We start from the raw sequence: 12,649 nt of genomic DNA, 5'->3' as shown, positions 1-12,649 counted from the left end.
GTAGGTCGTTAACAGGGTCTGGAGCCAGGGTGACTGGGTTTGAACCTGTATAATACTGTTTATTTGCTGGGTGACTTTGGGCTAATATCTTGCTGGCTTCATTTCTTCGTATATAAAATAGGAATAGTTAAAGTATTTACTTCACTGGGTTCTCGTGAGGATTAAATGAGTTAATGCACAGAAAGGAGTTAGTATAATAACTAGTGCATAATAAACTCAGTTACACATGGCTATTCTTTTTTATTTGTCAGGCCAGTGAAAACTTCATACATAATGCCTCGTTTGAACATGTCTTTGAAGGGTGAGTGGGGTTATAATAGAGACAAGGGAAAGGGGATGTCTGAGTTAAGGCAACAATAGGACAGATTCAACATTTTAAAGATATTTGCTGTGTTTCTTCTATGTGCCAGGCCCCAGAGAAGATAGAAGCTTTGGGTCAGGAAAGAAGCAGAGGATTTTGCAGTCAAACCAAAAGCCCGAGTTGAACGGTGGGAAGAAAGGGAAGGAGGCACAAAGGTGTTTTGAAGCCAACGTGCTCTGTGCCCTTGGCCTTTGGTCTCTGGCTCTGTCTTAGGCCACTTGTTGGCAAGGACGCCCATCAGAGGTGGGGCGAGAGCCCCACTGTGATAGGGAAAGGGAAGGGAGGAGGACAAGCTTAAAATAGACCCAATCTTTAAATTGCTTTTTAGTTTGTTTAATAAATGTATTTATTTATTTTTGGCTGCATTGGGTCTTTGTTGCTGTGCGTGGGCTTTCTCTAGTTGCGGCAAGCAGGGGCTACTCTTTGTTGCGGTGCGCGGGCTTCTCATTGCGGTGGCTTCTCTTGTTGCAGAGCACGGGGCTCTAGGCACACGGGCTTCAGTAGTTGTGACACGCAGGCTCACTAGTTGTGGTACACAGACTTAGTTGCTTCGTGGCATGTGGGATCTTCCTGGACCAGGGCTCGAACCCGTGTCCCCTGCATTGGCAGGGGGATTCTTAGCCACTGCGCCATCAGGGAAGTCCCTCAATTGTTGTTTTAAAAGCATACATCTTCTTTGTTGTCTTCAGGCAAACCTGGGTTTTTCCTCCTATGTATAACCCTATCCATTCCTCAAATTGCTAATTATCAGGAGGGAAAGCTGGCGAAGGAACACATATGGTGAGAGTTGTGATAGGGAAGCAGCAGGAGCTGTGGAGCAAACCAAGGGCATGCATGACCCAGACCCAGAGGTCCAAGGAGGCATCCAGATAGAAATATTTGAGGGCTTTGCTCCCTTCTCTCTCTGCATTATGAATTTCTCTTTCCTTATTGGATCAGAACCATCAACATACACAATTCTGAAATCAGCTACCATTGAATCCAAATCCTTCCTTGACCTTGTATCTCTCGCTACTGCTTCATCATTTTGCATCTATCTCTAGCAAAATCCTTAAAAGAGTTGTCTAGGCATTCTGTCAGTTCTCAGGCATTCATCCCCACCACATTATGGAAACTTCCCTTGTGAAGGTCACCAATGACTATATGATACGAAACCTAATGGTTAATTCTCGAGTTTCATCTAGCACGACCTTCCACCAGTATTTGACATTTGGTCAACATTTCCTTCTTGAAATATTTCTTCACTTGTCTTCTGGGACACCCACTCTTTCTTGGTTCTCTTTCTCTTCACTGGCCTCTTCTCAGCATCCTTGGTGGTCTTCCTTCGTGGGTCCTAGCGCTCAATCCTTGGCCTTCTTTTCTTCTCTATCTTCATCCACTCCCTAGGTGAGCTGATCCAGTTCCATGGCTTTAAGTACCGTCTGTAAACTAACTCCTATAGCCAACTGCCTACCCAACAGCTCCATCTAGGTATCTGATAGGCATTGTCAACTTAATGTGGTCAAATGAACTCACTTCCTCCTCCAAACTTGCTTCCTTCCTGGTGTTCCCCATCTCAGTACGTGGATCACTACTCACTCAGTTACTCAGAATAAAGATTTCTAGTCATCCTTGACTTCATTCTTTAAGTGAAAGTTTTTTTGTTGGCTTATAATGAAGATGCTGCCAGGCAAGGGGTTATTGGGACAACTCACTTTCATACTATGGGACCCTCGTTGAGAAAAGGATGGTGTTAAAGTAGAGAGAGAGAGACTAACTATAGATGTTGTGTGGGGAGATCAGTTGACTACTTAGGAAGAGTTTTGATGAAGTCAGTAGGACATAGGTTGGTACTTAGCTTTATGGGAGCAAGAGCTAAAAAGTTTCAGTGCATTCACACTCTGTCAGGCTAGGGATGAACTCAGTGGCTTTCAACCGTAAAGTTTATTTCTCATTCATGCTACATGTCTATTGTGGATGGGCCAGAGCTCTGCTCCATGTCATCTTCACTCCAGGATTGGGTTGACAAAGTGCCCCAGTCTGGAATATGGCAGTGGAAAAGCAAGACAGTGAATCACAAGCTAGCTCTTAAATTAAAGCTTCTCCTTAGATGTTACACATTTCACAGTCCATTAGCCAAAGCAAGTCACATGCCACTCCTATGTTTAACAGGGCGGACAGTATAATCTTCCTTCAGGAAGAAGAGGTGAATCATTATGAACAATTATACAACCTACCACAGAGGCCATTGGATTTGGCAATTGGGAAATCATTGGTGGCCTTTGAAAAGAATTTAACTGGAGACTTGGGTTCTAATAATAAGAATAACTATAATTTAGTGATAACTTGCTATAGTCCACATACTGTGGTGAGTGCTTTACACTTATTATCTCATTTAATCCTTGTTATGGGCTGCATGTTGTTGTCCCCCTCAAATTCATATATTGAAACCTAATCCCCAGTGGGATGGTATTGGGGGTAGGGTCTTTGGGGGGTGATTAGGTGGGTGGAAGCTTCATGGTGGGGTTAGTGCTTATAAGAAGAGACAGGACAGGGACTTCCCTGGCAGTCCAGTGGTTAAGACTCTGTGCTTCCACTGCACGGGGCATGGGTTCGATCCCTGGTCAGGGAACTAAGATCCCACATGCCATGTGGCATGGCCAAAAAATTTAAAAAAAAAGAGACAGGAGAGAGCTTGTTTCCCCCCAGACACTGGTTCTTTTGGCACCTTGATCTTGGATTTTCCGGCCTCCAGAACTGTGAGAAAGAAATGTTTGTTGTTGGGACTTCCCTGGTGGTGCAGTGGTTAAGAATCCACCTGCCAATTCAGGGGACACGGGTTTGAACCCTGGTCTAGGAAGATCCCACATGCCGCGGAGTAACTAAGCCCGCATGCCACAACTACTGAAGCCTGTGCACCTAGAGCCCGTGCTCTGCAACAAGAGAAGCCACCACAATGAGAAGCCCTCGTACAGCAACGAAGACCCAATGCAGGCAAAAATTAAAAAAATTTTTTTAAAAATTAAAAAAAAAAAAGAAAGAAATGTTTGTTGTTTAAGCCACCCAGTCTATGGTAGTTTGTTATAGCAGCCCAATCTGAGATAATCCTTTCCATTACAGGTGAGGAAACGCAGGTTTACAGAGATTAAATATTGGTTTAAGGTCATACGACTACTGGTAAGTGGTGGAGCATATTCAGGCCAGTTCTGGCTCCAAGGCCAGTATTTTAACCCCTGCAGATTGAAACTTAACAAGCAGAGGCAATAGCAATTTTTTTTGAGAAAGTTTGTGAGAGAGAGGATTGTAGGGTCGCAGAATGTGCCAGCACAAAATATGCCACCTGGGCTTAAGGATTGTTTTGAGCTGAAGACAACTGAGGAGAAGCAGATACGAGAAAAGCTCTCTGTCCTCCCCCTATTTGCCTAAAAGTAGGACATAAATTTGTGAAGGTGTGCCCCCTCCTCTCCCTACCAGGAAGGACAAAAGTTAATCACTGGAGACAACTTTAGACCCTTCTCACCCCAGAGATGGCACCAGAGGAAGCTATACAACAAACTTTACTAACTAGCCATTATCTTCCATTAGTTTCCCCAAATGTTTACCTTTACACAGTTTACCACCCTGGAAACTCAACGTCATTTTTGCTCAAAATCTCGTCACTTCTCTAAAAAATTATTGTTCTTTTGTTAAGATGCTAAGTAAGGGAATTCCTTAGCAGTCCGGAGGTTAGGACTCTGCGCTTTTACTGCTGAGGGTGCAGGTTCAATCCCTGAATCCCTGGTCAGGGACGTAGGATCCCGCAAACCGTGGAGTGCGGCCAAAAAAAAAAAAAAAAAGATGCTAAGTAAGCTTTAGTTCTAACCACCCCTTTGCGTTACTCATCTCTTGGTACTCCCGCGTGTGTGTGTGTGTGTGTGTGTGTGTGTGTGAGTGTGTGTGTGTATCGCACATGGTAATAAACTTCTGTTCGCTTTTCTCTTGTTAGTCTGCCTTTTGTTAGTCTAATTACAGGGCCCCAGCCTGAGAATTTAAGATGGATTGAGGGGGAAAAGACTGTTTTCCTCCCTTAGGGGATGAATGCTTGAGACAGAAGCAGAGTCCTAGAAAGATATTTTCAGGATTGGGCAGGCTGCATCAGAAAGCCGGGCAAAAGGCTCCAAGGGAGCAGAGACTGTCAATGCTAGAGAAATCTAGGACAGGTGATGAGCAGAGTATTGACTGTAGCTCTTGATCTGGGTAGATGTGGGCTAATTTGCTTTGTCGGCTATTTTGAGAATGCAGTTATCTAATTAGCTGAGATGGATTAACTGGTGAGGGGAGTTGAAAAGCAGTTGTTATTTGATGGCAAAATGAAGTGAGTTTATTTGCCTTACCTCAGTTTTCCTCTACCAAGCAATTGTTTAATGCGAAAAATTAAAATGTAAAATTAAGCCACTGCATTAAAAAAAATGAAGTTCTGATACATGCCACAACATGAGCGAACCTTGTAAACATTACATCAAGTGAAACAAGCCAGCCACAAGAAGACATATACTGTATTATTCCACTTACATAAAATATCTAGAATTAGGGTAAATTCATAGAGATAGAAAGTAGATTAGAAGTTACCAGGTGCTGAGGAGAGGAGGAAATAGGGAGTTATCCCTTAATGGGTACTGAGTTTCTGTCTGGGATGATGAAAAATTCTGGAAATAGTGATGATAGTTGCACAGTATTGTGAATGTAATTAATGCCACCAAATTGTACATTTTAAAATGGTTGAAATGGCAAAATTATATATATATACCACAATTAAATAAAATAGTAAAAAAAAGTTTATGCACCATGTTGAATTAATCATGTGGTTATATTGAGTTGTTTTTGGGGGTGAGGGGGTTTGGACAGGCCAGGAGGGAAGAATGTTTTTTAAAATATGCAAAGTATATTTCCCTGAAGAAGTCACCACACTTTCTACCAAAGAGTATGCAGTGTATTATAAGCATTCATGAGATGACATAAATTGTTATTGCATGAATAGCTTGGGTCCTTCTTCATATAATTTGACGTTCACCACACCCTTCTGATCTGGAAATACCAAGCCTACCAATACGTAGATGGTTTTAATTATTATAAAGGTTTATTTTATTTAAGCATCAGTGGTGGAGACTTTGTGTATATTACACAAACAGCCATGTCCTTATAAATAGTCATGGCCCTCACCTGAGAGTGAAATGTTTTTCATATGCCTTCCCTAAGCCCTGGCTAGAGGCTGCTTCAGAAGCAATTCACATGGTGTCTATATTGTGTAACAAGGATGAGAAGACAGAATAAAAGTCTATATGTTTAACTCCTAATCATGAATTCTGTGAAATCTAGCTAATTCAGGCTGATGTTTGGCCACGTGGTTATCATGCAAATCATCATGTAGTCAACATTACCAGCAGACAAAACAGAATCCTTTTTTAGTTCATGTGTAGTGTGGTGTCCATGTGTAAGTACATTTGACACAAAAATGGCCTAATTACGGGCCATATAGGGAGCACATTTTTCTCTTCACTTGAGGAGTACCTTCAGAGTGCAGGAAGTCACACCAAAGTGTTTTGAATGAGTGCAGCCATCACTTTCAGTGCAACGACCTAGTCACGGGCAACAGGACGTATAAAGAGGAGTGATGCCACTGCTTGACGACATTGATCATTTATATATTTTAATGGTTTGCCGGGGTGTGTAGGGGAGGGTGTCAAGTTGGGCAATGATAATAATAGCTAATATTGGGGTAAAGGCGGGGGCAGTTGACATTTGAGAGTTTGGATTATAAATAACATATTCTAATATTGGCATTAGAAGGCTTAACTGTGTCCTATAGCTGTTCCAACTGGCTGAAATGAGACAGGACATTGAAATAAAGGAATACTTGTGAGCATTTTGTCTAAGTAATTAAACAAGGAGGCCCTAGACTAAGGTGGCTCCAAAGCCTTGGTAAGTCTACACGTAAAACCACAACCTAAGTTGGAGTCACTGGAATCTGAGAAAACGAAATTTAAGAACAACTAATCACAAACAGCCAACCAGGATTTCCCACTAAGGCAACCGCTTAAGAGCTGTAGCCAACCAATACTTTCTCTGACTTGCTTCCTCCTCTTCTCTGTAAAAACCTTTCCCCTAGCTCCTGTCAGTGGAGTGCTCCTAACCATTTTTGGTTTGTTTGCTGCTGATTTGAATTGCTATTTGCTTAAACTCTTCAAAATTTTAATGTACCTTAGTTTATCTTTTAACAGTTCACTGTGTGCTCTCTGTGTGGTAGATCTACTTCTGTAAAAGCATGAGTCTCTAATTGTTAAACTCCTAAGTCTCAAGTGACTAGGTAATGAGCATGTGCGGAAGTTTTATTAAACACAGTGGAAATAAATGAAGACCACTCAAATGAGAACAGAGACTGCACCCCTTGCTATGTAGCAAGAGATTCAGCCACCATCTCTTGCATTTGGCAGAGACTCAAAGGCAATCACAAAGAGGGGAAGTGTTATAGTGCAAAAAAAAGAGGGGGGTGATGCTTCTGGTATGTTCTGATTAAAGTTTTTTGGCAGGGGAAGCTGGGGGAGGGGTGTCTGAAATAGGGAAGTTGGCAGCCTTTGAGTAAATCCTGACCATTCTAAGCTAATTGCTGCAAAGGTTGTGGCTTGGTTTTGTAAGTGGGCCAGAGTTTTATTATCATATATGGTCTAGCCATTGTCCATTTGTATATATAAAGTCTCTCATTCATTAATAAGGAAGCTAACAGAATGGTAGAACTGATTCCACAAGGATATGGTAAATTGGGATTTATATAATCATTGGGGAAAGGATAAGATAAAAATAATTGATAAAAAACTGGCTCATGTTTCTCAGGACAATGCAATTTTAAGCTTTGGGATTTTTTTTTTTTTTTTTTTGCAGTGGACGCCTGTTTCTCCCCATTACACCTCATCAGTTTTTTACCAGTTAATCTCTGATTCTCCTGGGTTATAAAACTTCTGAGCCCTCATAAACTGTTATCCAAATGAAGCTACCTTTCCTGAGGGTGTCAGATGAACATCAGGTGAGTTTATTACAAAATCCTGTGGAATGAAATCAATTTAAAAAAGACACACAATCGTCTTTTGGCTTTATTTCCAAGTTTTGAATAAATATTTACGTATTATCTCATACAATCTTCACAACGGTCCAATGAAAGTAACGTATTGTGGTAGTACAATTATTATTCCCATTTCCCAGACCTGAAAACCGAAACGCAGGTTAAGTAACTTGAGGAGTAACCAGCACTAAGTAAACGACAGCTGTATAATAGTTGAGCACTGGCTATGCGCCGCTTCAAGTTGGAGTGAGGAAAGGCCAGCCGCACGAAATTTGACACGCTCCAGTACGTTGCAGGTCGTGGGCAAGGCCAATTATCTTTTCCGTCGCCTTATTTCTACCCCTTATGCAGCTTCTGAATCCGAAATCCTTTTCCAAGAGAGTTTACAGGGGGCGCGGTTGGGAGTTCAGAAACTGAACTTCACGTCAGGATTTGCCTTTGCTAGCTGTGCTGTCTCGAGCAAGTCATTTAGTTTCACTGGGCCTCTTGTTTCCTCAGTTGAAAAAGAGAGAGCTGGAACAATGTTCTTCGAAGTTTAGGTGTTGGTGACTGGCATTTGATGTAAAGTCACAGGACATCTGATAGACAATAACTTGAAAAATCTCGTCGCCATTTGGGTTAAACAGATCCCAGAGCACGCTGCAGGAGGATTTAGTAGCTTTACAGTTCTATTTCTGTAAAGGAGAGATTTCTTCCCTCTCAGCTGCGGCTACTTAACTCCCACTTAAGCCCCTCTCCCAACCACCCTCCCGTTGTCGTGGAGACCAGGGACGCCCCAGCTCTGGATTCCCCTCCCCGGGCGGGGTATGAGAGGGCGCATGCGCGTTCTCGGCGGCCGAGGGGCCGCGGTGGCTGCCGGGACTGGGCTCCGAACCCGCGGATCAGGAAGTGGCGGTTGGAGCCCGGGGCTGAATTGCCGCCTGAGCCGCCGCCGCCGCCGCCGCCGCCGCCGCCAGTGCGTAGACCCCGCCCTGGCGGGGTAGCGCTGGGCGTGCGTGCGGGCGAGCGGGGGCGCGGACGACGAGCAGGAAGCGGCGGCCACGCGGGCGTGTGCGGCTGGTCGAGGAGGAGGCTCTGGGAGGCGGCGGCCGGGCGCGTGGGGCTGCCCTCCTGGCTCAGGTAGGGGCTGCAGCAGCGGGGTGAGCGGCGCGGAGCCCCGGCCTGTTGTTCCTCCGGGCCGCCTCCGCCCGGGGGCGAGCGGGCCTCCCACCCCGCGGGAGGCTGGGGCCGCCGTTCCCGGCGCGAAACGCTGAAATCTGCTAACAGCTTCTCGGGAGCATTGTCTTTTAGGCCGGAGGTTCATTGAGCAAAGTTTTGGGTTAGAAAGAGGGGAAATTCACATCGGAGAGCTGATTGTGCCTCTTCCTGGTCCCCCCAGGTTGCATTAGCAGCTGCCGTACGAACCAGGTGTGTGGAGTTTGGGGAAACGGTGCCCAGCCACCTAAAGGCTGGGATGTAGATGCTCCTTCCCGGGCTGTTGTTTTCAGCTGCCTTTTGGAGACCTACTTTGGAATGATTCCTAAGCTTGAGTTATAATGGTTGTTTCCTGCAAAGCCTAAAGACATTTCCCGAAACAAATAGCTGCGGTAACCTTTTTCCGTCCACCTCTACGTTTCTGTCATTTAAGAGGTGAGCAAGTGTCTATTCTCAGCTTGCCGGCTATTCATAGCAGTGTTGGCACCTGCGAGGCGCAGGCGGGAAAGAAGCGAGAGAGGAAAGAGCAGAAAGGTTGAAAGAAGTCAAATGATAAAGTGGAAAGAATGTGGGCTTTGGATCGAGAAGATTTTCATTTAATTTTTGGCTTCTTATTGGGGGAACACATGGACTCTCTGAGTTGTGGGGGTTTTTTTGTTTTTGGTTTTTGGTTTTTTGTTAATGTCAGATGGGCAGGGTGATGTGTCCTGTCTACAACACAGGTCAGTACATGTAAAACTGTACGGATACTGCGTAGTCTTGTGAGGAAAAGTTAGGCGGAGCATGTGATGGTGAAAGACCTTAAATCTTCTGTTCTACGTGCCATTGGACTTGACCCATAACCACACAGGTCGCCTTTGCTTGGTAGGCCTTTACCAGCATTTCAAGTCAGGAGTGAGGGGCACCTGATTTAGGAGTCAGGATATTCGTGTCCTGGCTCAGGTACTTTCAGCTGTGTGACCTTAACGATGCCTCTTCATTTCAGATTTCACATATTAAAAGAGAAATAACGCGAAGTACCAGTTACCTCGTAGAGTTGTGAGGATCAAATGCTGTAAACATCAGGTCTTCGTAAAATTTGGTTAAATCTGTGTTAAAATCATGGTTATAACAGCCGGGGTTAGTTATCTGTCTTTACAAGGTGAAATAAACAGATAACAGATGTTTCCTGTTTTAGGCTTGTTGCCCTCACCTTATCACTGGGGAATTCTCCTTTCTTGTTCTGACACTTTTCCTCCCCAAGACTGCCTCCTGCCTTCTTCACCTCAGTGTAATCATTCGGTTACTTCTTTTCAGATCCAACTCGAAATAATAGTACTGAAATAACATATTTGTATAGCTTTACTATTTAAAAAATCATTTTCACAAACATTTTTTCAGTTTATTCTTACAGTTGGGCTAGATGTAGACAGCATTGGTAGTACCCTTATTTTACTTATGATAAAAATTGGATTTAGGGAGGTCTAGTGGATTGCCCAGGTCATGTTGCTGTTAGGGATTAGAACTGAGGGAAGAAGGCAGGTCTTAGATTCGAGGTCCCGTGCCGGTGATTCTTCTTTCGTTCCTTAGCTGAAGTTTACTCTGATTATTTCTTATCAATGCTTTTATATATGTATATATTTTAAATTTTATTGAAGCATAGTTGGCTTACGATGTTGTGTTTAATTTCTCCTCTACAGCAGAGTGACTCAGTTATACATATATAGTCTTCATATTCTTTTCCATTATGGTTTATCTCAGGATATTGAATATTGTTCCTTGTACTGTACAGTGGGACCTTGTTGTTTATGCGTCCTACATATAATAGTTTGCATCTGCTAACCCAAACTTCCAGTCCTTCCCCCCCCGCCCCCCCCCCCCCCCCCCCCCGCTTGGCAACCACAAGTCTGTTCTCTATATTTGTGAGTCTGTTTCGTAGATATGTTCATTTGTGTCATATTTTAGATGTCACATACAAGTGATAGCATATGGTATTGGTGTTTCTCTTTCTGACTTCGCTTAGTATGATAATCTCTAGGTCCATCCGTGTTGCTGCAAATGGCATTATTTCACTCTTTTTAATGGCTGAGTAATTATTCAATGCTTATATTTTTAACTTTTAGCATGGTAAGTCACGTTTTATTTATTCATTGCTTTTTTAAAAATTTATTTATTTGATTTATTGTTGGCTTCATTGGGTCTTTCGTTGCTGTGCGCAGGCTTTTCTCTAGTTGCAGCGAGGGGGCTACTCTTCGTTGTGGTTTGCGGGCTTCTCATTGCGGTGGCTTCTCTTGTTGTGGCTCACGGGCTCTAGGGGCGCGGGCTTCAGTAGTTGTGGCACAAGGCTTAGTTGCTCCGTGGCATGTGGGATCTTCGCGGATCAGGGATCGAACCTGTGTCCCCTGGATTGGCAGGCGGATTCTTCACCACTGTGCCACCACGGAAGTCCCTATTCATTGCTTTTTAACCGAGGTGCTCAGTGCTTTCATGTTCTCAAATGTAAGCTTATTGAAGGCAAGGATTTATCTTACAGAACTTTTCAAAGGTTGGAGTACAGTGCCTCACAAACAGAAGAAATTATTTTTTAATATATTGGTTTTTTAAAATTAATTTATTTTTTAAAATTTTATTTATTTTTGTCTGCGTTGAGTCTTTGTTGCTGTCAGCGGGATTTCTCTAGTTGCCTTGAGCGGGGGCTACTCTTCGTTGCGGTTTGCGGGCTTCTCATTGCGGTGGCGTCTCTTGTGGAGCACGGGCTCTAGGCGCGCGGGCTTCGGTAGTCGTGGCTCGCGGGCTCTGGAGCACAAGCTCAGTAGTTGTGGTGCTCGGGCTTAGTTGCTCTGTGGCATGTGGGATCTTCCCGGACCAGGACTTGAACCCGAGTCCCCTGCATTAGCAGGCGGATTCTTAACCACTGCGCCACTAGGGAAGCCCAAACAGAAGACATTTAATAAAGGATTGTAAAACCATTAACAATGAGGCTAGAGCAATTTAAAGATGTTCTTCCGTTCGTTGCTCACTTAGAAATTTATTGAGCTACCCCATGCTTGAAGGCTTTCAAAGTATAAGATAGAGTCTTTTTCCTCTGGGACTTTGCTTCCCAACTTATGAACACTAGTCTTAATAGTGTAGAAATCATTTTCGTAGTCAGCTTGTGTACTTCTGAGCCTCTCCATGGGGTTCTAGGGAGAGTTCAGACAAGAGAGGAATGTTTTAAAATACTTGTTGAATGACCTGTGGCTTCCCTGGTTGTACTGAAGTTGCTTAGAATTGTGGAGTTTTAAAACTGGGAGAAAACCCAAAGAGGTCTAGTCCCACCTCCTTCCAAATCAGGAATTTTCTGTAGATATTTCTAACACATATTAATCCAGCCTCTTCACTACTTATGAGAGTCCACCAGTTTTAATTTATAAGCAATTCTGATGGTTCTCATTTTTTTGCGATGAGCCTAAATTTGTCTCCTAATTTCCACCCAGTAGTCCTGCTGTTGTTCCTAAAACAGCATTGTCCAGTAGGAATACAGTGTGAGCTGCAAATGTGAGCCACACATGTAATTTAAAATTTTTAGTAGCCATAATTAAAAAAAAAGAAAAAACAGGGGAAATTAATTTTAATATTTTACTTAACCGAGTATATCCAAACTACTATCACATTAGCGTAATCAGTCTAAAATATTTCAGTAATTTAAAAAGTTCTTTTCGTTGTATTGAGTCTTTTAAATGCGGGTGTATTTTACACTTAGAGTACATCTCAACTCTAGCCCCATTTCAGGCGCTCAGTCAGCACTTCGGCCAGTGGCTGTTTGTTATATTGGACAGTGTAGTTCTAGAGCTTTAGAGAATAATCCTATTTTTCTTTTCTAGTGCCTAGCACAGTGCTTGGCATATAACAGGCACTAATTAAAGAATTTTTTGAGTGAATGAGTAAGTGAATAAATACAAGTGCTAGAGAACAAGTAATAAAAGGTAATTCTGTTTGGGAAGTAACTCTTGTTGAGACCTGTGGATTTGTCACATAGATTGGAGTGACTGGAATGTGTATTG

General features: G+C 43.2%; 1 protein-coding gene across 1 annotated transcript in view; it reads left to right on the top strand.

Moving 5' to 3' along the window:
- The first annotated feature begins 8,314 nt into the window (after positions 1 to 8,314).
- GTF2E2 (general transcription factor IIE subunit 2) overlaps positions 8,315 to 12,649 on the top strand; it is a 62,183-nt gene continuing 57,848 nt past the window's right edge. The window contains exon 1 of the mRNA XM_068532223.1: positions 8,315 to 8,552. The gene's annotated coding sequence lies outside the window, so the exon portion shown is untranslated. The remainder of the gene's footprint in view (positions 8,553 to 12,649) is intronic.

This window comes from Eschrichtius robustus, chromosome 21 (genome assembly GCF_028021215.1).
Source record: "Eschrichtius robustus isolate mEscRob2 chromosome 21, mEscRob2.pri, whole genome shotgun sequence".
In the NCBI taxonomy this organism is placed as follows: Eukaryota; Metazoa; Chordata; class Mammalia; order Artiodactyla; family Eschrichtiidae; genus Eschrichtius; species Eschrichtius robustus.
This window is presented reverse-complemented; position numbering and strand designations above follow the sequence as displayed.